At 38.7% G+C, this 23708-nt stretch overlaps 1 pseudogene; it reads right to left on the bottom strand.

The window, feature by feature from the left end:
* Positions 1-15323: 15323 nt before the first annotated feature.
* LOC111097129 lies at positions 15324-17848 on the bottom strand (annotated as a pseudogene).
* Between the last annotated feature and the right edge of the window lie 5860 nt (positions 17849-23708).

Genomic DNA, 23708 nt, shown 5'->3' with positions numbered 1-23708 from the left:
CTTGCATGTCATTTACGACACTCCATAATTGCTTATCTTTTCTTTCTTCCTCTTTCTTTCCTTTTTTTTTTCTTTCTCTCTTCCTTCCTTCTTTTGTATTTATGTTTTATATGTAAGCTTCCACAGATGTTAAAACAGTCACTTCTCTTGGGCAATAGCAGCATCTTTGACAATCTTCTCCCACGATGTCTCACTCTGAAAATTGCTTTGGCCAATTTTCTTTCCTGGAATGCCCTCTTCCATACTTTTAGCCAGTGCATTTTTGTTTTGTTTTGTTTTTTTCTCCATTTTAAAAAATTTATTTAGGATTTGACTTATTTGCTCTTTCATTTTTGCATCTAAAAAAATATTTGTTCTTTAATAGCAGTAACAGTATTGCCTTCTTGCTTATCATTCTACTAGCTGCAATAATGCCCAACACCCAGACAACAAATTCTTGGGCATAGGCACTTTTTCAAGTATTTTTAGAGAAATCTGTGTTTATAGTACTTAATGTGATTTTGTCATTACTGATAACCATAAATAGCCCCACTGTGATGGATAGTCTCATGGGCTTTGCAGTTCTGGATTGAAGCCCTGCTCTATAGCTTAAAATTCTGTGATTTTGTATAGTTACTTAACTTTTCTCAACCTTATTTAATTCCTAGCAGTAAATTCATGATGACACCATTGACTCAGAGAATAATTGTGAGGATTAATTAAGATAATATCCATAAATAATCTATTCTCTTTAATAGCATGATCAATCTTTAAAACTTCATTGCCTATTTTTTTTCCCTTCCTTTCAGGCATAGCTTACTCTTACTACCAGTTTTTGTTTCGTTTTCTGGATCTGCTAAAATAACCCATTTATATTTCTGTACACCATTCTAATCTTACTGATGTTTCAAATATCCATTAAGCCTGGATATGAATTCTTACTAGGTTACTTTCTAGCCTTATGTGCGGCAAATAACTTCTCAGCAGTTTCATATTATAAAAGCGGAAGAACATTAGTAATGCCCATCTGAAGGGGTTATGCTGAGGTGTGAAGGAGAAAATGAGCACAAATCGGACCACAGTGCTTGGAATAGAGCCTGGGTTCACTAATGTCAGGACAATTCGCTGGGGCCATGAGATAAGAATGAGAAGCATTTGGGGTGCCTGGGTGGCTCAGCATTTGAGTGTCTGCCTTTGGCTCAAGGTGTGATCCCGGGGTCCTGGGATCCAATCCGGCATCAGGCTCCCTGTGAGGAACCTGCTTCTCTCTCTGCCTCTCTTTCTGTGTCTCTCATAAATAAATAAAGTTTTTTTTTTTAAAGAACAAACGATAATTGTGCTATTACTGGTTATATTAATGTCTGAGTTAGAGGAGGGAGAAGAATTACTTTATAGAGAAATAAAATAATACATAAGGCCTATGTGGATGGAAGATTGAGATAAATTGACCCCAGGTCTAAGTCCTTAAAAAAATGGTGTTTCAAAGTATCAGTCTGGTTTTCTATAGGATCACTATATTTAACTAGAAACCTTATTTCGTTTTTTAACTGCCTTTTGTCAATAAAACAGTAATTCATGTGAATCTTTACATTGTGTTTCTATAAGTTAAGGCAAACTACAGACAGAGTGAATTTTAAAATTTTAAAACATTATTTACTCTCATTTTGTCAAAAGTTACAGAAAGCACCTTGCTGGCATATGGCAGGTCAGGGGTAGAGGGTGGATGGTACAGAAGAACAACGTTGATTGACACCGTGTTGGATTCTCACTCCCATCAAGTGCACATGTCAGTTCTGTATAGACATACTGGGAGCTAGGGTTAAGAATACATCAATCATTTCCAGAAAAACAAAAGCAGTCAAGCCAGTTAGACTTTGCCCCTCTGCTGTAAGGAAAATCAGAAGTCAAAGGGAAGGAGAAAGGAACCGGAACAGAAGTAAAATCAAGACATATAAATGGTCCTTTTTTTTTTTTTATGTGACAATTATCTACTATTGGATTATGACCAATTGCAAACAATTCAAAGCAAGAGGCACATATTTGAAAATGTTTAGGACAGCAGGGTGTTATTCTGTTTACAGCCTTCTTAACATCAAGAACTGAATAAATGATAACTAATCATAATAACTAAGGAGTTCAGTGAAATCCCACAGTGTGCAGGGGCATTAACAGTTAATTTGATTTACAAACATTTGCAAAATATGCAAAAGCATGTTTAAAAATACAAATAATAATGTCTTTCAAATTTTAGTTCTGTATCCAACTACATGCAATGTTTGAAAAGTAGCTCACATGGACCCAGCAGTGTGTTAGGGTAATAGATACACAGCTGTTCTCCAGCCCTGAGGAATTGAGGAATTTGCTATTTGTTTATTAGTTTATTCTCTTATTTTTGTCAGTCAGAATTAATCAATAAACATTGAGAGACTGATAGCTACAGTTCTGGAAGCATCATTCTTGTGCTGGTGAAGAAGCACATGTTGATCCCTTAAATTTCAATATAAGTATAAATGAAATTGTAGTGTGGGGGCTGGTGTGGCGGGGGGGAAGCATTTGCCTCTATTCTATTTCCATGACTACACCTAAAAATGGGAGTCAGCTTGAATCCTTTCCAATGAAAGGTCCTTTGTTTTGCTGAGCCCTTGGATCTTAACCCCTGGGTTTCATAATCACTACAGTGAAAAAGAAAGGTTGCCTTGAACAAGAGAATAATAATGATGTGGATTTTCCATGGACAATCTGGGAGGAACAGAATGGGCAGTGAGGCAGAGGTGGAAGGAACACAGAGCTAAGGGAGACATCAATACCATAAAACTGCTGTGGGACATGGACTCTCTTCATGGTTCTCTCAAAACATCAAAAAATGGATAGAATTCACAAACATATAGTAGAATTAAATGTGGTTGTAAAGTGACCAAAAGATGAGTTCATAATCTGAAGAAGCACATGATCCACCAAAGCAGACCAAAGAGAGGTACATTGAAGAAGAGAGAACCTGATGGGGATTTGACCTCCTGAGACTAAGCATACATTTGCAGGAGAGATTATGGATTTCCAGAGGCTGAATTGTTGGATTGGAGTCAAGAACAATTTCTAGGTTCAAGGGTCAAGCTTTCCTTCCTCCTCTGCCTCAGCAGAATTCTCAGAGGAGATATATCTATATACATTTATACTTATTTATAAGAGTATCAACTCATTAAGGATTCTTGTCTATATAAGAAATTTCATGCACTTTTTAAAAATAATAATTTTATATCTTTTCCATGGAATATCTGTTAAAAAATGTACAAGTGGGATCCCTGGGTGGCGCAGCGATTTGGCGCCTGCCTTTGGCCTAGGGCGCGATCCTGGAGACCTGGGATCGATTCCCACGTCGGGCTCCCGGTGCATGGAGCCTGCTTCTCTCTGCCTGTGTCTCTGCCTCTCTTTCTCTCTCTGTGACTATCATAAATAAATAAAAATTTAAAAAAATATTAAAAAAAAATGTACAAGTATGAGCAGCCCCGGTGGCTCAGCGGTTTAGCGCCACATTCAGCTCAGGACGGGATCCTGGATACCCAGGATTGAGTTCCGCGTCAGGTTCCCTGCACGGAGCCTGCTTCTTCCTCTGCCTGTGTCTCTGCCTCTCTCTCTCTTTATGTCTCTCATGAATAAATAAATAAATAAAATATCTTAAAAAAAAGTACAAGTATTGGTGCAAATGAAGGTTCTAAGTGAAGTACACACGCGCGTGTGTGCATGTATACATTCATACATACATCTTCATATGCATTTCTCTCTGTATATTATGTATTATATGCATTCTGTATATTCTAAAAAAAACCTCAGAAATGATTACATTCAAATCATAGAATTCTGAAGGTGGAGTATGCTCCAGATCACCAGGAAATGCTTTGCAGATGTGGTAGCCTCCAAGAGTGAATAAGAATTGGCCATGAGGAATGTATAAAATTTATAGAAAGAGCATTCCAGGTGGAAAAAATAGTGTGAGCAAAAGCTTTAGTGTTCCCTTATGAGAAAGCATTATAAAATATAACTAGAGGTCTATCTTGCTTCCATGAGTGGCTTGCCTTGGTTTTAGGCAACTCTTTGCATATTAGACCTATGGATCCTTCCCACCACCCCAATTTTCTTTAATAATTTCAAGATTAAAGAAGTTTTAGGGACTGGCATGTGATTGAACCATCAATCATTTTCAGCTGCCTAGAGTAAGGGAGAGCCTGGGCTTCACTAAAGCATAACTTCACAGCATAACGCAGCACTGTGTTGCTCAAGTCAAAAAAGTTTTGTATGATGCGAGAACCTCCAGAGTTCTACACTGTGTCTCTAGCTGTTACTCCTCCTGCCCCCAGCAGGCAGGTGAAGGATAGTTTATCAGCCCTTCATACTATATAGGCCCCCAAAGATGCTGCATTTTTGTATAGAGATTTATCCCACTCCCAATTAGTTCTCTGCTTTGCATTGCACCCAAACCTGATCTTACTACTACATCATTTCCTTGAGTATAGGCTATCAATAGCTGGCCACTGCTCTTAAGATAAGAGAACAATACTACCTGGTTCTGCCCACATCACCTGCCTTCACTGGTACCAACCATTTCCTTCTCTCTGTTCCTTGGACAGAGGTATCTTTCATTCTTCACCTATGTCACAATAATGCCAGCTTCAGAGTCCTCTGCCCCAAGTGGCACTTATCTTTATGTTAAATAACTCATCACAAGATTTCTACCTTAGTTTACTTTCTCAAGGAAACTTTTCTTAACCCTAATAAATTAAGTCCCTTGATATAACACTGTTTTTAAATTTCTTGTCTTCTATAATAGTTATCAAAGCATATTTAAATAAATGTTTAGATAATTGCTTACTGAGATATAATGTCCATGAGGGAATGGGCCTTCTGGATTCCATCATGATGATATCACCTGGGCCCAGAATGCTGCCTTGCCTAGAAGAGGTGCTCAAATTTCACTCACTGTAGTCAATGAATGGAGTTAGACAAATGTGGATTGAATTCCAGCATCTCTACTTCTTAGGTCAAACATTTTAGATAGCTCTTGATCAATTTCAGTTCAGTTTTCTTACAACAAAGATATTAAAGGTAATAATTCCTATTTGACAGATTTTTTTTGTGAAGATTTTATTTATTCATGAGAGAGAGAGAGAGAGAGGCAGAGACACAGGCAGAGGGAGAAGCAGGCTCCATGCAGGAAGCCCGACATGGGACTCGATCCCGGGATGGCAGGATCATCCCCTGAGCCAAAGGCAGATGCTCAACCACTGAGCCATTCAGCTGTCCCCTACGTGACAGATTTTTGAGGATTAAATGAGATGCATATACTATGGGTTCTTTGTAAATCAAAGCATATACCTATGCTTTATTTTTATAATTGAACATTTATCTTCAGGATTGTATTTAAAATGAGGCTTAAGAAAATTAATAAACAGATTACAATTTAGCATTTGATATGTCTGCATGATAAATATCTTCAAACTTATTTTTATTTGTGGTATGTAGGGTTTAGACTAAGAAGATATTGGAATCAGCTTTTTGCAAGTTGTGATTCTAACCACATAGTTTGGGGCCTTGTCTGCTTTTCTAATCATCTGTATTCTGCTGGCTCTGGGTAATAATCATTTTATAGATTTAGGATAACAGTTTCATATTATCCATTTTTAACTGATTGCTCACTTCAGCAGAGTAATCATTTTAGAATCTGTTAATGATCCCCTATGACGGCTTTTATAGACACAGCACCACATATCATGTATCTGCAACGCGTAAATATCAGCGATTGTTTTTAATTGTGAGGAGAGATTTGTCCAAAAGAATCAAGGAAAGCACAAAACCACAATCAGTGTCATATAAAAGGTACAAATTAACATCAAGAAACATAATTACCTTGCAATTTCAGTCCATCATATGTATGTAGATAATATGCCTCTCTAACGTGAGTACAGAGTTATTTCTGAAAGCAGATGCTTCCTACTGCCATGTGGGATACATCTGAGTGTGCCCAGGCCTTACTTCTTTGTGGCAGCCAAGATAAATAAAGCAAAACCGTCTCCTGAAAAGCACGGGCAAAATATCTGCAGACCATTAATCCTCATCCATCCTCATTTTGCAAGCAGTATATATGCCACTTTGTACATTTACTTAGGGATCTTCTTTCCAACTTTTTTTTCCCTCATTCTCCTTCCCCATCCAGCTTAACTTTGATTCTGCCTTGAATCATTCCATTTGACAGACAGTATCTTTCCACACAACAGTTCAAAGCTGTCAATATCAGTTACTATTTCACCTTATTGGGCATGTGACTGTATTATAAATGCACCGCGCCTTCTTGACTCACGACTCATAGCCCATATTTTTCTTATCTCTTTTTTTTTTCTCTTGACTCTCTAGATCTCTTCCTTTTTCAGATTCTCATCTTAAGTTCTGTATTTCTTTCTTAGTTCTCAAGAAATGACTAATGACTGTATTGCTTTGTCTTATAGGCTTATACTGTCACTTTAAAACCATGCAAATACCCGTGTTTCTCCCTTGGGGGTGGGGGCAAGGGAAATAGCATTTGACTTGGAACCCTCAGACTCTTTTACAAAAAATCTTCTTTGCACTTTAAAGTTGCATTTTTCACTTTTTTCCCCTAACCCTTGCCCTACTGAACTTAAGGCATGAGAGCTTTCCCTAAATTTGCTGCTTCAGAACCCTAAATTCAATACTGAATATATTGCAGATTTTCAGAATCTGTTTAGAAGTTGCTAAGAGTGGCTCTTCCAAGTTTTCTGACAAATTGTGGAACAGCTACTCTTGTGTCATGATCCTTTGGAACTCATCCACCCGTGCTGTAACTGCTATAAAAGAGGACAGTGTTAAAGCAATCAAAACTGTAAATTGTAGAATTAAGAGGCATTTTAGATCCTCCAAATCCCCCAAAGAATGATGTTACTTTTTGATTGCATCTTGAAAGGGCAATAAGATGTGTGAAATAACTTTTGACATTAGAGATACAGAATGGGAGACATGTTGTGTATATTTTTTTCCTTTCTCCTTTATTCTTTCCTGAGCTATTTTATAGTTCAGAAATGTCTCTATTGGGTTCTAATTCTGTAGTGTGTTGCTCTAGTTATGTTTTATTTTAAAACACTATGTATCTATTAAGAGGCTCTCAAATGTAGACTTCTAAAGTTTCTACTTCAACTAATTAATTAGGGATAAAATTCTCAGCTTTTTGACAAAATAGGCTTTACTCTAAATGAATTCATTCAAAATTGTAAAAGAAAAAAGATTATTTAGAGTGTCGATCTTTAATTTTAATAAAGTAAATTGGGAAAATTTTAGAAATACTAAAATAGCAAATCGCAAATGGGAAATTTTAGTGTTTAGGAAACTGTGTGTGGCTTTTTAAATTTTTACTTGATAGGGAAATACTGACTTTGAATGTCTCTAACACTTTCATACCCAGAATTTTCACCCTCTTAAAAATTATTTTATCTTTGTCTGTAATCTGTCCACCCTCTTTAAAAAAAAAAAAAAAGATCTTATTTATTTATTTGACAGAGAGAGATGGAGCATAAGCAGGAGGAGCAGCAGAGGGAGAGGGAGAAGCAGGCTCCCCACTGAGCAGGGAGCCCAATGCAGGGCTTGGTTCCAGGACCTTGAGACCATGACCTGAGCCAAAGGCATACACTTAATAGACTGAGCCACCCACGCACCCCTGTGTCTACCCTGCTTAATTATCCACTCATATTTATTCATCCATACACAATTTATTTTTCACTTACTAAATGAGTAATATATAGTGAAAAGGTCTTTGTTTCCTATGCACTTTTTGGTAGTTCTACCAATGTACTTCTAGTCTCAGAACCTGTGGTCATATATTTTTACTTTCTCCATCTCATTCATTGTATTTAAATTCAAGTTTGGATTAAAAAAAATGTATCTATTTCTTTTCTCTGTTCCTATGGTGCTACCCTAGTCAAGAGGTTCATCTCGTCTCATCAAGGCACACAGATAATGAGTAACGTTTTTCCCAGGCAGGAAAAACTAGCAAAATAGAGTACTTGAGACAGGAATAGAGAAGTGCAGATTGAAGCTTATATTTAAAAAGCAATAGCTAATGTGATGTTGAGAGTCCTGTGATACATTAAAGAGATAGAAAATTCTTGGACTTTAAGAAACTGGATGTTTGCCATCTCTTTATTACAACAGCTTAAGTTAGCTTAACTATCTGTCTTCCTCACAGTCTAGAAGAATAACGATTGGGATGTAGTGAGAGCTCATAAATAGTTGCTTCCATTATTATTATTTTGGCAAGATCAAATTTTACCCATTCTTCATAGTTCACTAAATGCTATTTTCATTATTTAGTCTTCCTTATTGCTCCCTAGAAGAAAATAATATTTCCATTCCAGAACTGCAATTCTTAATCTATATTTAGCAGAGCTTTAATTTTAATGTATATTACACGTACTTTTGCACCTATATATCATATCACTAGAGCCTACTTTCCATGCAGGAAGATAGTATGTCTTATTATCTGGTATCATTCATAATTTTCACAACAATATTTATGCACTAGACACTTAATAAATATTTGAAGAAAAATAGTGATTGAAATCCTTTAAGACTTCATAGGATGTGAAAGGATACTTCTGCCATTTTGATCATGTCCCAGGCTGTGAATCCATGGCTTACACATGAAAGGAATACAATGTCTTCTGCTTCTTGGAAGTGGGGAAAGGAAGTTCTATTGAGATGATGACTCCCAAGGGTGATAGACTCACTCCTAAGCTACGTGACTTGCAACTGCTCAGCAACTGAGAGGGCTACCAATTCAAATTCATACCTCAAAATATGCAAAATCTATACAAGTTATAGACTTTTGGGTTACTTGGTTATAGTTGAACCACAGATATAAAGTCTGAGCATGCCAATGATCCATCATGACTGCTTTAACTTATCAGGACAGGCCTCTCCTCTGGACTCATTGCAAAGCCTGGTGAGCAGGGCAGTTAGTTTTTGGATAAATATACTCAATTATATTCTCTTGAGATTTACTTTATGCCTTGCCAAGAGCCCATTATTCCAATCCTCAGCTTATGCTTGGACTAGAAATCCAAATCTGATTCTTCAAAAACATCTGTTCAGCCAGCTGTCCGCTACTCTCATAGTGAGTATTCTTCCAAAGTGGAGCTGAAATATCTCCTTGTTCTTATAATTTCAAGATTGCTGCCTACAGCTTCATAATCCCCTGTGATGCTTCCAAATTTATCCATGTATTCATTCTTTCATCATTCATTGATTCACTTTTGAATTATTAACTGAATTCATTATTTATTGAGCCCCTAAAATATGCTGGTGTTGTGCTAAGAACCAGCTAAGACTAGTGAATAAAACTAGTCTTGGTTCCCTTCCTCGCAGGGAAGTTGGCTTCAGGTAGAGTTCTTTGTTCATATCAACACCTGTGAGTGTCTATGGTGGGCAACAAGTTTGATAACCATCTCCCTCTTGTTATGGGCACCCAGAATTAATGAATGAATAGGGCCCCCTCTTACCTTGGCGGATTAGCATCAAGGTTTTAATAAACCTTCAACATAATGTAGCTGACCTTGGATTCATTCTCATTTTATGGTTGGTAGCAGGTTTCTTCACATTTTTGGCCATGCAGTTCATCAGCCTCCCAAATTTCTTCTTCATGACTGACAGCTAAGTAGCTATGGAAAAGCTACTTTATAACATTGCTGTTTTATAGCAGGGTCCATTCCACTAATGCAGGATTTCTGAATCTCTTATTTGCGTCACGCACTTAGTGTCATTCAGTCACATCTCACCCTTATGGTTATGATTAGTATTGTCCTCAGCTATCTCATTTTTGAATGGGTGCCACTGTATATCAATTGTGCAGTGTCAACAGAACAGATATGCTGCAGCCAATTTCCTTAACCAGTCTACCTACTCCAGAGAGTTCTAGAGTGACAAGTCTGGATGCAATCTTCTGCCTCTAGTTTGGCCACATGTGTGGCAACAGGGTTACAGATACCTACAATTCACTATGCTGTGATTCAGGTAACTCAGGTCCCCAAATCTACTTTAATGTTTATTACCCAGATGCAGATATTAGGCACAGTTTAGCACTATGAAGAGCTGGCTGATTATTTAACTTGTTTTATATCTTAATGCTAATGAAGAAGATCTTTTCATGTTGCTCTCAATGTTTAAGTCCCTAATGTTTTCCCATTATAAGCATATAAAATATTTATAAGTAAAAGGTGGGAATAAAATGAGTGATTAAACTCTGCAGGAGAGGAAAAAGAAAAAATATCCCTACAAAAATATGTAAAAATAGTTTAATTAAAATTTTGATTTTTTTAACTAAAACCAAATTATTATATTGTTCTACATGAAGGTATCAGAAATTTAATTCATTTTTTATTGATCTGTGAAGTGGCTAGGATATCTAACCAAGCTATCTGGACTTAAATTTTAACAATAATTTCAGGACTTTATTCCATCAGTTGGTGCTTTATCGCAGTCATGGCTATATTTTGCATTCTGTGATGCCCAGATATGTTTTCTTATTGCCTTTATTTTTATAATATTTTATTCAATGTACATTAAGCTTAGATTCCTGGCAAGATGGAAGACAGAGCCAAATTTAAATGAAACTCATGAAGCTTAATCATTTTTTACCTTATTGATTTGGGAAATAACATCCCACCACTAACCTGAAATTAGTATATTCTTGGCTGTTTATGCCAAATGAAGGGAAACAATGTTAAAGGCAGTTTTGTTGGTCACAAGATCATAGAGAACCACCTCCATCTTGACTATAAACCAGTGATTCCTGAACTAGTTTATTTTTGGAATCAACTGTAAATCTGCCTAAGCATATAGATGTATTTATGTAAAGAATCAGAACCTCCAATGGTGGTCTTTAAAATTTTGATAAAATTCTGTAGTGGATTTTTTTTAACACCCTCAATTTTTATTCTTCTTGAAACAGCACCACTTTTCCTCAGAATGTTTCCACAGACACAATCCTATCCATCCAATGGATGACCTTTTGTTTGGCTGCAGCTCTTTAGCCACAGGTGATTTGTCCAGGTAGAGGTCACCAGCCCAAAATATACTCCGCTTCCCTCTCCAAATTAATTCAAGAATTGTTAACTGACTCAGGTTTGGCTAAAACATGGTAGACCATGTTCTGTACTGACAGTAGAAGCTAAAAAAATAAATAAATAAAAATAAAAAAATAAAAAACTATGGATGAGGGCATGAAGTCCAGGAGGGACTGTTGTTCTGTTTTTCTATTTGTTTATTACAGCTGCTATAACAAGTACCATAGTCTAGGCGACTTAAACTACAATTTTTTTTTTTCTCATAGTTCCAGAGGGCACAAGTCCAAGATCAAGATGTCAGCAGGATTGGTTTCTTTTGAGGCCTCTGTCTTTGGCTTGCAGACAGCGTCTTTTCTTAGTATCTTCACATGGTCTTCCCTCTGTACATCTGTGTCTAAATTTCCTATTTTAAGAACATTAGCCATATATTGGATTTTTGGCTCCCCCAAATGAACTACTTTTGCCTTAATTACCTCTTTAAAGGCTCTCTCTAAATACAAAAGCTCTGTCACATTCTGAGGTACTCGGTGTTAGAACATTAATATACACATTCATGGGGAATGCAATTTAGCACACAACAGTTAACACCCTGCAGCTCTTTCCAAATCAGTCCAAGAGCTAGTTTATTGAAATTTGGTCTTTTCCAGAACATTTCAAACCAGAATATGACAGAGTATGTTCTCCCCTGAAAGTAGAAGCTGTGGATGGAGAAGTGAGTCTCAAGGGGGAGGTGGGCTGTGGATTTGTTTCCTCCCTATGAAGTGGAAGCCTAACTACACTGACAAGAGATGTCATCTGATAGCCAGAGGAGACCACAGACCAAAGATGGAGGGAGCTATAGTCTCAGAGGTGTTAAAGCCATTGGTCATCCTTCTTCTTGAGTACTGACTGGATATATATATCACCTTTTATGATTCTGTTTTCATACTTTGCCTGGATATATTGAGCCAATAAATTCCAATCTACCCAAACTATTTTGAGCTCAATTAGAATAATTTGCAGATGATTCAGATATTCTTCAGGACTTTAGTATTATTGCTTTAAACTACCCTGGTTTCTATCGCTAAAGAAAAATGTCGGATGATTTATTCAACTTAATTCTCAATTTTGATTTCTCACTTATATTCCTCTTCCACCTTTTTTGCAGCTCGCATCTTATATTAACCAGCTTCCTCTACTCCCCACCTTCATCCCATCCCCAGTACATAAGTAAACTACTCTTACTATTTTTCTAAGCCTAACCAGTTTGATTTTCTATGATCATCCTATAACTCAACCTTATAAGTAACTTAAATTCTTCTTTGATTTCTGGATCTGAGTTATTATTCTATTGAATTGTCTTATGCCTATTTTTACCTTAGTCCATTCTTAAGATTATTTTCTGGCTGCAGGCCATAAAGGTGAGATCTTTTTTGTTGTATTTTTTTCTTGGGATACCTGGGTGTGGCACACTGTTTTACCTCTTTTCCTTTTTGAGAATAACTGATTATACATTTTTCAAATTCTTAGATGCAACTGTCTTGAAGTAATAAAGGACAGGAGAGAAACTTTCACAGATGAAGAAAATAGGCAGACATTGTTCTCATTCAACTAAGAGCGAAAAGCAACTTTATGAAGTTATCTATGAAGGTGCTAAAAATAGAAATAATGTATACTGTGATTTTCTTATATTCCATTTTTGAAAACATCAAATTTACGAGACTTTCTGTTGTTTAGACAATACAAAGTTGGACATGGAAATATGCTGACAATTATTTTTTAAGAGAGCAAGAATTAAAAAAAGCAACAATGAGGTTTTGTGGTCTGTGAAGGATGTGGTCTGTGGGTAGCCTAGAAATGAAGCTTTCACCCCACTTCAAGAAGCAGTGCTTTCCTAGCTCCATCCTTAAGGAATCTGTTTCCCTGGAGTCTTAGTCATCTCATTACAAGGGAGCCTTGCATCTAGGATCTAAAGATCTAGTAGGAACATGACAATCGGGTTTTACAGCAGGGGGCCTCCTTTGACTCGTGCTAGCTCTAAACCTTTTGGAGGAAAGACTAGACCTTTTGTTGCATATTCTCATTTTTCTTCTGGGCCCATTAAAATAATGATAGGCACCCAAGTGTATAGATACATATTCCCTTTACTCTAGATGCTCACAGATTTGCAAGGATGAGAACATTTAAATAAATATTTGTAGTACAAGGTGGTAAATGCAAGCAAAGGAGTACATGCTGCATGTACATATTGCTCTGAACACACGTGTGCTATTCGTGTGTTACTAGGGGAAGGGTTATGGCCGGCAAAGTGTCATTGGCTTCTCAGAGCAAGTGGAGCCTAACAACATGATTTTAAAGGATGATAAGTAAATGGCCTTGAGTGAAAGGAAGTATTTTAAGTAAAAGGAATGACATGACTAGATGCCAATTCCTGATTTAGTATAGTTTGTTCAAGAAACCATGAGTAGATCATCACTGCTGAGGATATAGTATGAGGCACTGTGGTGTTCTGAGGTAGTCTGTGGTGAAGTTATAAGATATGACATGTAATGATGTAATTGTTAATTCAAGTTAATCTGCTAAAAGTGAAAATTAAATATTTCTTACAAAATGGAACAGAAGCTTTCATGGTTGTTTTATCTTAAAAAATAAAAGTAACAAAACGATGTTTATTTTGTATATTGTTAAACATCATTCAGGTTCTATTTTCAAGCTACTTAGCAATTCTTGTTATTAACAGAAAATTATATATCTTAGTACTTTCTGTAAACATTTTCCTATTAAATTATGTGATGATATATTTTGAGTTCTGAAATTTACATTTGACTTGAATGTCCTAATTTCAAGAGAGTCACATTGGCAAGGACATTTGATAATTTTATTATATTTTTCCCGTGAGTCTTAATTTCTTGCAATTCACACTATTTTTTTTTCTCCTTAGGTATAGCTTCTGAAATGGTTAGCTGGCTTACACCTGCCCAATTCTCATTTGAAATGGAGTAGTATATGATTTGCAGCCCTATTGCTTGGCCATACAGGAACTCATGTTGAACTAGAAAAAAAAGAAAAAAAGGAAAAAGAAAAGCACTCCTTTCTAAGACAAAATGTTCATAATAAATACACAACTATGATGTTTACACAGAGAATGCCACCCCAACAATTGTGCTGTACATACATGCCCAACTCTTTGTGATGTCCTTGATATTTGAGATCTTTTCCCACATCTTCATCTACTCTATTGAATCTTCCATCTTTTGTAGGTAAAGCAATTTTGTAACCAATTTACATGGTAAAACTTACATAGCATAAGCAGATGTTTGCAACTACTGCAAGCATGGGAAGATGAACTCTTCAACAAAGATAGCTTATAGCAAAAGACACTAGTTTTAAGCTGGTAATAACTTTGAGGAGAAATATAATTTTTAAATGATTGGCTGATCAGTTGGTATCTTCTGCCGACAACCTCTGCTTCTCTGCATGACCACTTGAGGAGTTGGACAGTCTCCACTCATATATACTGAAGATGATCTGAAATAAGAGAAACAGAAGAGGCAGACTGGCCTTCCCAGTAACAGGCAACACTGAGCCAGAGGGGGTCTCCTTGCCTTGGGGGAGCTTCTCAGGTACCACATATGCCATGGAATATCAGAGGAGAACTACTGCTCCTTATGGCTGTCCTGGTCTCATGAGGGAACAAGGGATTTCATAATTCATTGTGTGAGAGAGAGCAAGAGCAGGAGAGAATCCAGGCAGTTGAGTATCAAATCAAAATGTCACCTATATTCCTTACAGACACTAGGTGTGTGGAACATGGACTTGCAAACACTCTTCTGCATGACTAACATTTCTCAAACTGTCAAAGCAAATCTGCATAGCCCCACTCTAACTCCTCCAGAGGGCCTGAGTCAGTCTTGCTGAGTCTGGCCAAGAGAATGGAGAACAGAATGAGGCCCATTGAAAGGGATGTGACCCATGCTTTTACATAGAGCTGCTATGCTCAGAAGGGTCCTGGCTTGGAGTTTAATGATCTGTGGCCAGTGCCTTGAAATTCTAAATAATTTAATTTTCAAATATGCTCTCAGCTCATCCATGGCCTATCTCTGGCTTTCTTCTCACCTTTTTGAGGAAAGCCTTTTGCTTGAGTCCATGGCATCCCGGGTCATCTGGCCTTCCCCTCCTCACCCCTGCCCACTGCTGCCTCCCTCTGCATCTCCAAACTCATCCTGTATGGGCCTGGACCTAGGGACAGGGAGGGAAGATCGGGGTCAGACACGATCATTCTGCCACATTTTGGGATAGGACATGACTGTGGCCCTCCTGGTTCAGAGCTCCAAGTATTTAACCAGGGGCTGGGGGTGAGGATCAGTCTCCTTGCCCACTCCTGATTCAGGCACAGAGTATGTCCCCATGTGGGAGGTTGCAACCACTTGGTGGTCACCCTTTGATACAGATTGAAAAGGCAGGTGGCAGGCACTGGGAAGGGGAGATGGTCTCCATTCCCTCCCCACGCACTGCATCAGTCCTGCAGCTATGGGGAGGAGAAATGTGTAAGCAGTGTGCTGCTGTGTGTATCACAGAATCATAGAGCAGGGCCTAAGCCTGGGAGCCTATGAACATCTACACCAGCCTTGTGACTACCACCGTACCCGAGGGAGGGTGACATTAAACAGCAGATAAAAGACATCATGACAGGTTGAGAGAAGGACCACAAAAGAAATAAAAAGTTGTATATTTTAGTAGCTTTAATGCTACATTTTTCCCTTTGCTTTGGACAAGGGGCTCCACCTGTCCATTTTAATTTTATTAATTTAATTTTTTAATTTATTTTTATTTTTTGGTGTCTGATCTTATTTATTTTGTCACTCTTAGAAAATCTCATTTTTGACTGGGCAAAGAGGTAAAAGCTCTCAGAGAGGACAGCCTCTGTCTCTTGGCAATCTGTACCTGGCATTTTTCTTTGGCCTCCTTCATTCTATTGGCCAAAAGTTTAGCATATACTGCAGCCTCTTCCTTATTTTTCTTAGTACGCTGTTTCTTCAAAGCAGTATGCCGACATTTGTGTCGGAGGACACGTGGAGTAACAAGACGCTGAATCTTGGGTGCTTTGGTTCTAGGTTTCTTACCTTCTTTGTGTAGGGGCTTTCTAACAACATACTGGTGGACATTGTCTTCTTTTGACAGATTAAAAAGCTTTCAGATTCTGCTGGCTCTTTTGGGCCCCAGGCGATGAGGCACAGTAGTATCAGTGAGTCCAGGAGTATCCTTCTCCCCTTTTTTCACAATAACCAAATTGAGAACACTGAGATTGGCATCCACAATGCAACCGCAAACAGATTTGCGCTTCCCCTCTCCAGTCCTCCTGGGTCAATAGCAGGAATGCCCCTTACTCAGCAGCAGGTGGACGGGGCCATGGGTCAAGACACCCTGCTTCATGGGGAAGCCTTATCATTGCCACCACTGATTCAGGCCACGTAACCCTTCCATTCCTCCCCCAGAGCATCAGCAACAACTTCTGTGGCCATAGGCTTCTCATAAAAGGTATGCAGTTTGCGCTCATCATCCACTTCAATGAGTTTCAGGCAGCCAGTGGCTGGGAAAAAGATGTTCACCTTCATCCTGAAGCAGCCTACCACCTCAGAGGCACCATGAAAAAGAGACCTGTCTACCTGTCCATTTTAAAATAGGCCCTGCAAATAACGGAACGGACACCGGAGATATCCAAGGTGGGCTGAACCACATATTCTCTGTTCCTTCTGTGTACATCACCAGTGGGGCAGTCACTGAGCAAGGGCTGTGGGAGTAAAGTGAGGCCCAGAATAGTCTGTCTTCAAGGGGAATTTTGTCCACATGCACTCAGAGTGATGGGGATGTGTTCCTCCTCCTGAGTTGTAATTAACCTGCATGTACCATTTCAGATGGAACAAATCTGAGCTCTGTTAGTGACACAAACTCAAATGACCGAGGTAGAGCTATAGGATTTAATGTGCTTCCTTTTTAGTAGGGGAGTTTAAATTGCATTCAATATGTAATTACTCTTGTGCATGTGCTGGCTCTAGGAAACCAGCAGTGAAGGTTGGGGTAGGGTCAGGGGCTGCACCTGGTGAGGTAAAGCAACCTGTCAAGATTCCCCTCAGTCTTGGGGAGTTGGACAAGATCTTATCCAGAAGCACTTGCATAAAATCTTCTGTAAAGGTAAATCTCATCTTAGTGGTTGAGTCTGTTTCACACTTCAGGCAGAAAGGCAGTGCTGAAGGAAGGGCTCCCTTATATTCAGATAAGCCTAGCCGAAGGGCCATTTGGCCAGCAGGTCATTAGCATCAGCACAAGGACAATCAGCCAACATGCTACTCTGCTGGGTGGGAAGGGAGGCTGTGGACTGGTCAGAGACCCATAACAATCCAAGGGCTGAAGCTGTAGGGACCAGTCCCTTTTTTTTGTCCACCATATGATTCTGGGAGGTCTTAAGGACTTTGGAGACACCTGACTTCCAGGGGTGGTGGGAGAGGGGAACAGGCAGGACTGAGTTTACAGAGTCTGGCCTCGATGAGCATGTCAGAATCTCTGCTTCAGCTTCAATAGAGTGACAGCAAGGATTGAATCAAGCACCTCTGGGGAACTTAGGAATTATCTGGAAAACAAAATCTATGGTGGAGAGGAGGGGTGCCCACAGTTTAACACATGGGGTTTGGAGCCAGAGCAGTTTGGATGTTCATAAAAAAAAGTAACCCCGGGCTAATCATGCCTGCAGCATACCCATTATTCATTCTTTTGTAACAGACCTGGAATTCAGTACACTCCAGCTCTCTGGGCTTCTTCCTCTTATATTCCAAGCGATCGGCCATATTTCTACTTTCCTGATTTAAGTAGCAGGTCAGCCTTTGGGAAAATGGTGTTAAAGGGAGAAATCTGTAAAATGACATATCACTTGGTGTGATTTTATGTTTTTTAAGAGGTTTTGGAAACAGCAGCCTCTCTGTCCCCTCACGTTTAACTCAATTCCCCCAGCAACAAAGTTTTGGACACAAACCACTAACACTCTTCAAATGGTTCACTCTCCAAAGACCATTAGGATTTTTATTCCTTGGACCAACTGAGGAGGGAAAGAATGCCACGGCACTCAGCAGGGCAATTCAACTTTCACCAGCTGAGACAGAGTTAAGCCTTTAGAATTGTTGCCCCCTAAAGGAAAATAAAACACAGGGAGAGGGAATTAAGATGATCTTGCATCATTAAGCAGTCATGTGCATTACTGAAAGATGTTGCTTTCTTATTGGGGCTATTAAGTATCACTTTGAATAATGGCTCCAGAGAGCTAAATGCCAGAACAAAGGCAAAAGGAAATGTGAAAATATCATGAATTAAAATATCAGAACTGGGAAGAATAGATGTTTCCTGCAATAAACTTTAAAGTCATAATCATGCTCACATATATGTACATAAAAGACATTTAAAGCAGGGGAGAGAATCATTTCTCTTATAAAATCATTTCTATAATCTAATGATTCTCTCTAGCTTTTATGAACCCTTGTGTTCTGCAATAATTTACATCAGTGTGTTCAACTTTTATTTTAATCAAATGTAGAGGTTTGTACTCACTCATAATGAAACACACTCTGAAGGATTGGTCTCAGAAATTTTTGCACTTAGCTGGGAGTAGATGTTTCCTTTTCATATTGAAGGGGATAGGATTGATATAGTAAGATTTTTTTTTTTTTTTTTTTTTTTTTTGTGGCATAGCAAAAATGAGAATGGGGCTGACAAAGCAGTATACTTTGTCAAACATCTCATGTTTTCATTAGATGAGAACTGGCTCACAAGTTAGCACCAAATGATGGGTGTGAGGGTAAATTATATATTTTGCTTATGACAAAAGCTTATTATTTTATGATAGCCTATGTCTTGGATTAAGAGCTATTTCATGCTCTTTAGGTTAGGGAACGTGCTAATTAGATAACATTTTAATTAAGTAGAATGTGGGATAGAGGTTATTATTTAGCTCTCCTTAAACACTCTGGAGACCAGAGCACAGGGCATATGCTAATACAAAGATGAAAGGTGGGCTACCCAGGGGCATTCTATGTAGTGCCACATTTTGCCTAAGTCATAAGTTAATAACAATGTTCTAAACGGGTTGGACATTTTGTGGAAAAACAAAAACAAAAATACAATGTAGTTTGATTAGTATCACTGAAGATCCTTTGGTGCCATCAACCAGATAACAATTTGGTTACCCAAGTAGTACTAGTAAGAGGGGTACACAAGAAAATCGTGAGGAGCCCGGATCTAGCACCTGTACGAAAACAGGCTGTTCTCTGAGGAGGTTGAAAAGGAACACAAAACAAAACAAAACAAAGTTTTGAAGTCATTTTTGGACATATTTATGTTAATTGCAGCCATTAAAGGTCACAAAATGCAAGAGTGCTACCTGGAATCACACATATGGTGCAATCTTTTGTCTTAAGGTGCAGGCAAGTAATGTTGGAGCTAATTATCGTTGGTTCCAAATGCTGGGAGTTTCCCAAGTGAAACCTGAAACTTACTCTGGGGCAAGGAGAGATGGGAGAAAGAGACAGGCCACTTTATTTAATAAGCAAAGGAAATTACATATGAAGTTTGTCCTGGGCAGCTGCAAGCTGAGTAGATCTGCATACCTACTACCAGCCAGAATGTTAAAAGTTTATATTGAGACCCTACCTGGGTTCAGTCAGCATGTATCCTGTCCAGGTGGTCTCAACAATACATTGCTCTCTCAAAGCTGCATCCTTGAGAGTAGCTCACACTACGGGAATGGTGGGCAGAGAATACATTCCAAGGACAGACGAGACGAGGGGCAGGGTCCAGCTCTTAAGTCAATCAGCAGTGTTATGTTGTCTCAATAACCTACTACAACAGTTACTTATTTACCTGTCATTTTCTGAACACTTCTGAGATTTTCTACTTTCTATATAGGCCAATCAGCTGATAAAAACTGTAGCTTTATGGAGAGGGTGGGGGGCAGAGATTTAGCCTAGGTCACAGTCCCTCCTGATTTAAGGAGTCTGAAATCATATTTGTACTGTATCACAGATTTTTTATATCTGATAACTTTCAAAGGTACAACTCTATTTTTCTATCTCATGGCCATACCATTCCTACTATTACTATTTCTACAAGGAAAAGAGAGAGAGAAGAAACAAGAAAACTATTCATTGTACTAGGAGAATCAGAATGAGAGGAGTCTTAAAAAACAAATTGTTCTAGAACGTAATGCTTAATTGCAAATGCAATTAGGCAGAAACTGTTACTACCCAAAATCCTCTAAAAAAAAAAATGGAGAATTCAAAAAAGTATATTTTTCCCTGGAGGGTTATCCTGCTTAGCAGAAGTTGGGGAAAATTCTTAACAGAGAAGAGGGTTCACAAAATATAAATGTGTTGACAGCATGGGGTCTGACTAAAGGAATAGTTTTGGTTATTAGCATGTTATATTCCTAAAAATTTAAAATTGAGACCAGAGAAATTTCATACATCTGAAAAATTTTAAGACAGTTTTAAACATTCTATTCAGGGCAAACAGTGCCTTAACCAATTTTACTGAGAAATTGCCTAATATTTCATGTATTTGGGTCAGTTTCATAAATAAAGGAAGTTCAAGTCATATTATTATATAGTTTTTTTTTTTTTAATTTTATACCCTGAGTTATATGATCATCATCTACTTGGATCAGAAGCATTTAGTCCCTTTAGCTCAATATAGTCAAATTTGACATCATTGAAGAAATTAAAACAGAACTCCTGCCTCATTGCACAAATCAAAATATCAGGTCATAGAGTCAAACTCAGTCTTCTTAACGTTCAATTTGAATTAACAGATTAATGCCTTGTTAACTTTGACAAAGAGCTCTTTGGCACAGAACTATTTCTACACACTCAGGTAATTGACATAACAGCTTAAACAAATCTCTTTACCTGAGACAGTTACATAATTACATCAGATATCTGGCCTCCTCTCTTCTGTTGCAGGAAGCTGACTTTAGTGTGACATTTTGGCTTCTCTGCATTGCTTGTTTTTGGGGTTTTTTGTTTTCGTTTTTCTGTTAACAACCAATTGTATAGTGAGAAAGTCACCTAGCTGTGAGCACTGACAACCACACCTTGAAAAACATTCCCTTCCAGTTTTGGGTGCAAGTTGAGTTGATTTTGAGCCATCTCAGGACTCAGGTCGGGTGTCAAACTCCCGTTCTTGGCCTGTTCTCTATTCCCCAGGGGCAGATCAAGTCCCTCATGCACCTGGGAAACCATGCAACAATAGAGCTTAGCAGGGAGAGTAAAAGGTATTTTTTTTCTTTGAACCCAGCTGGCATGCAACATTCTATGAAACAAGAGGATTGATAGCCCATGTAATTTTAATCTGGGTTAATATGCATTTTTAATAAAACTACAGATGCTATTCTTGTTCATCCATTCCCATCTCTACTGTATCACTGCTCAAGTTTTGCTGGCTCATATTTGTTGTGGGAAATAAGTATGTTATAAAGTGTGTAGTTCCCTTGGCCTTTGGAACTTTTTCTCTTCCCTGGCATGAATCAAATCCTAAAATTATTAATTCTCTCTGCAGACTAGACGTCCCAGTTGGTTATATGAGTCTCGAAAGTCTTCCTTGTTTGAAATGTAATCAGTTGGGTTTTAAAAGTTTTAATCAGAGATTTAGAACAGACAGATAATTTTTCCTTACGAGGATAGCTGAGAGTCTTTAGCCGCTGTCAGATGTGGCATCGTAGCCACGTGGCTTCCTAGGGCAAAGTCGCAAAAATGTGTTACAGTCTGAACAATTCCTACACTGGAAAAAGTAAAAGAAGCCTTCGATTGAAGTCAGCCTGTCCTGGATTTCCAGATCCGCCCATCTCCAGGGAGCAATGGCTGCTTTCATACCTTTAAATAGTTTCCTGGTTCGGTGTCTTCTGGGAGGTGGTGACCCTCAGCTGCTACACCTTTCCTAGCTCCGGATGGTTTTGTCAGCCTCTCATGCTTGCTCTTGATCTCTGACTTCTAAGCCACCTCTCTTTAACCCACTCCCTCCATACCACTGACTGTTAGTCTCAGCCTTGGCCTCAGCTCACTCAATATTCACCTTAAATTCCATTTCCCCCAGTTTGGCATTTCTAGGGAGGCATGAGATAGTGACAGTACTCTCGGTAAACATTCTCTGGTTAATTTGTAGCTCACAGCAGCTTCTACTCACTTTGAACCCCACTCCTTTAGAGGGTTTTTTTTTTTTTTTTTTTTTTTAAGATTTTATTTACTTTTTTGAGAGAGAGAGAAAGAGCCAGAGTGCAGGGGGAGGGGCAGAGGGAGAGGAAGAAGCCAACTCCCTGTTGAGCAGGGAGCCAGATGGGGCTAGATCCCAGGACCTTGGGATCATGACCAGAGCCTAAGACAGATGATTAACCCATTGAGCCACCTAGGTGGCTGAAAGTTAATCTTTATATTATTTGTCAGTTTGCTCCCATAAGCAGTGGGTTTAAACGTGTCCTAGTTGACAACATTCAGTGATTATCCTTGAGGATCACGACATTGGAAAGTCAGAGTGAACGGAGTTTCGTCTGCCTTTACGTTGTTTGTGGTCACCTTTACCTCTCTGCATATTCTCTGCCATGACTTGAGTTGACAAGGCATCCAGGAGATTCTTGGCCTTGCCTCTTGGGAGAGCTGCCGCCAAGGATCTTCACAATGGGGAAAAAAGAGAGAAAAGCCAGAAAAGTGTATATAATATGACCCTAGCTTTTAAAAATGATTTTAAAACAATTACCAATTCCTCCATAGCTCTGTATAAATCCACTAAACACCCATATAAAATATGTGTATATATGTAGCAGGTGGATTTCCTGGTCTCCACCTCACTCTGGGGAGCCCTCTTCAAATCAAGCAGAACACTGTAATTCTAATCATTCTTTTCAGACATTCCAATCAGACTGGCAACTATCTTGCGGCGAGAGCCGTAGTCGGCCTTGGCACACTCCAGACGCTTTCTAGCTTCGGGATATTTCTAGACTTTTTTGGACACGATTTGAATGATAATGGCATCCAAAACACAGGATATAGTGCTTTTGGACACAGATGATTTAAAAAAAAAAAAAAAAAAAGGATAAGTGGCTTGAGTAGATAGGCTCAGGTGATAAGAAAACAAATACCATCTTTCTTGTTTTGCTGATACAAATATTTTGGGGGACCAACTGACAAACCCCGTTCTGTAGGACAGGAACCATGGAAGCTGGCTGAGTATTTAGACATAAAGAAGAAAACTGTTAGTGTGACTTTTATTTTTTTTTAACCAAAAATACATCCTAACAAAAAGGTCAAAATTTTGGCTGTTTCATTGGAGAGGTCAGGGGACAGGGGAGAGGAGGGGCCAAGCCAAGCGGAGCAAAGCGGAGCAGGGGGCCTGGGCCCGGCCACTTACCAGGTGTGTTTCCGGCCTCTCTCATCCCCGGTACAACCAGATCCTCACAGCTCCTGGGATTGGGATTCTCGCGATTATGATCATTACACTTAAAAGTCTTCCAAAAATGACAGCAGCACCCAGTATTGACTGCTAACGCGCACACACCTGCAGGTCGCTTGGTCACCACAGACCGAGGTCGACACCAGCCGAACC

This window comes from Canis lupus, chromosome 8 (assembly GCF_011100685.1).
Source record: "Canis lupus familiaris isolate Mischka breed German Shepherd chromosome 8, alternate assembly UU_Cfam_GSD_1.0, whole genome shotgun sequence".
In the NCBI taxonomy this organism is placed as follows: domain Eukaryota; kingdom Metazoa; phylum Chordata; class Mammalia; order Carnivora; family Canidae; genus Canis; species Canis lupus.
The sequence above is the reverse complement of the archived record's forward strand: the minus strand, read 5'-3'. Positions and strand labels throughout refer to the sequence as shown.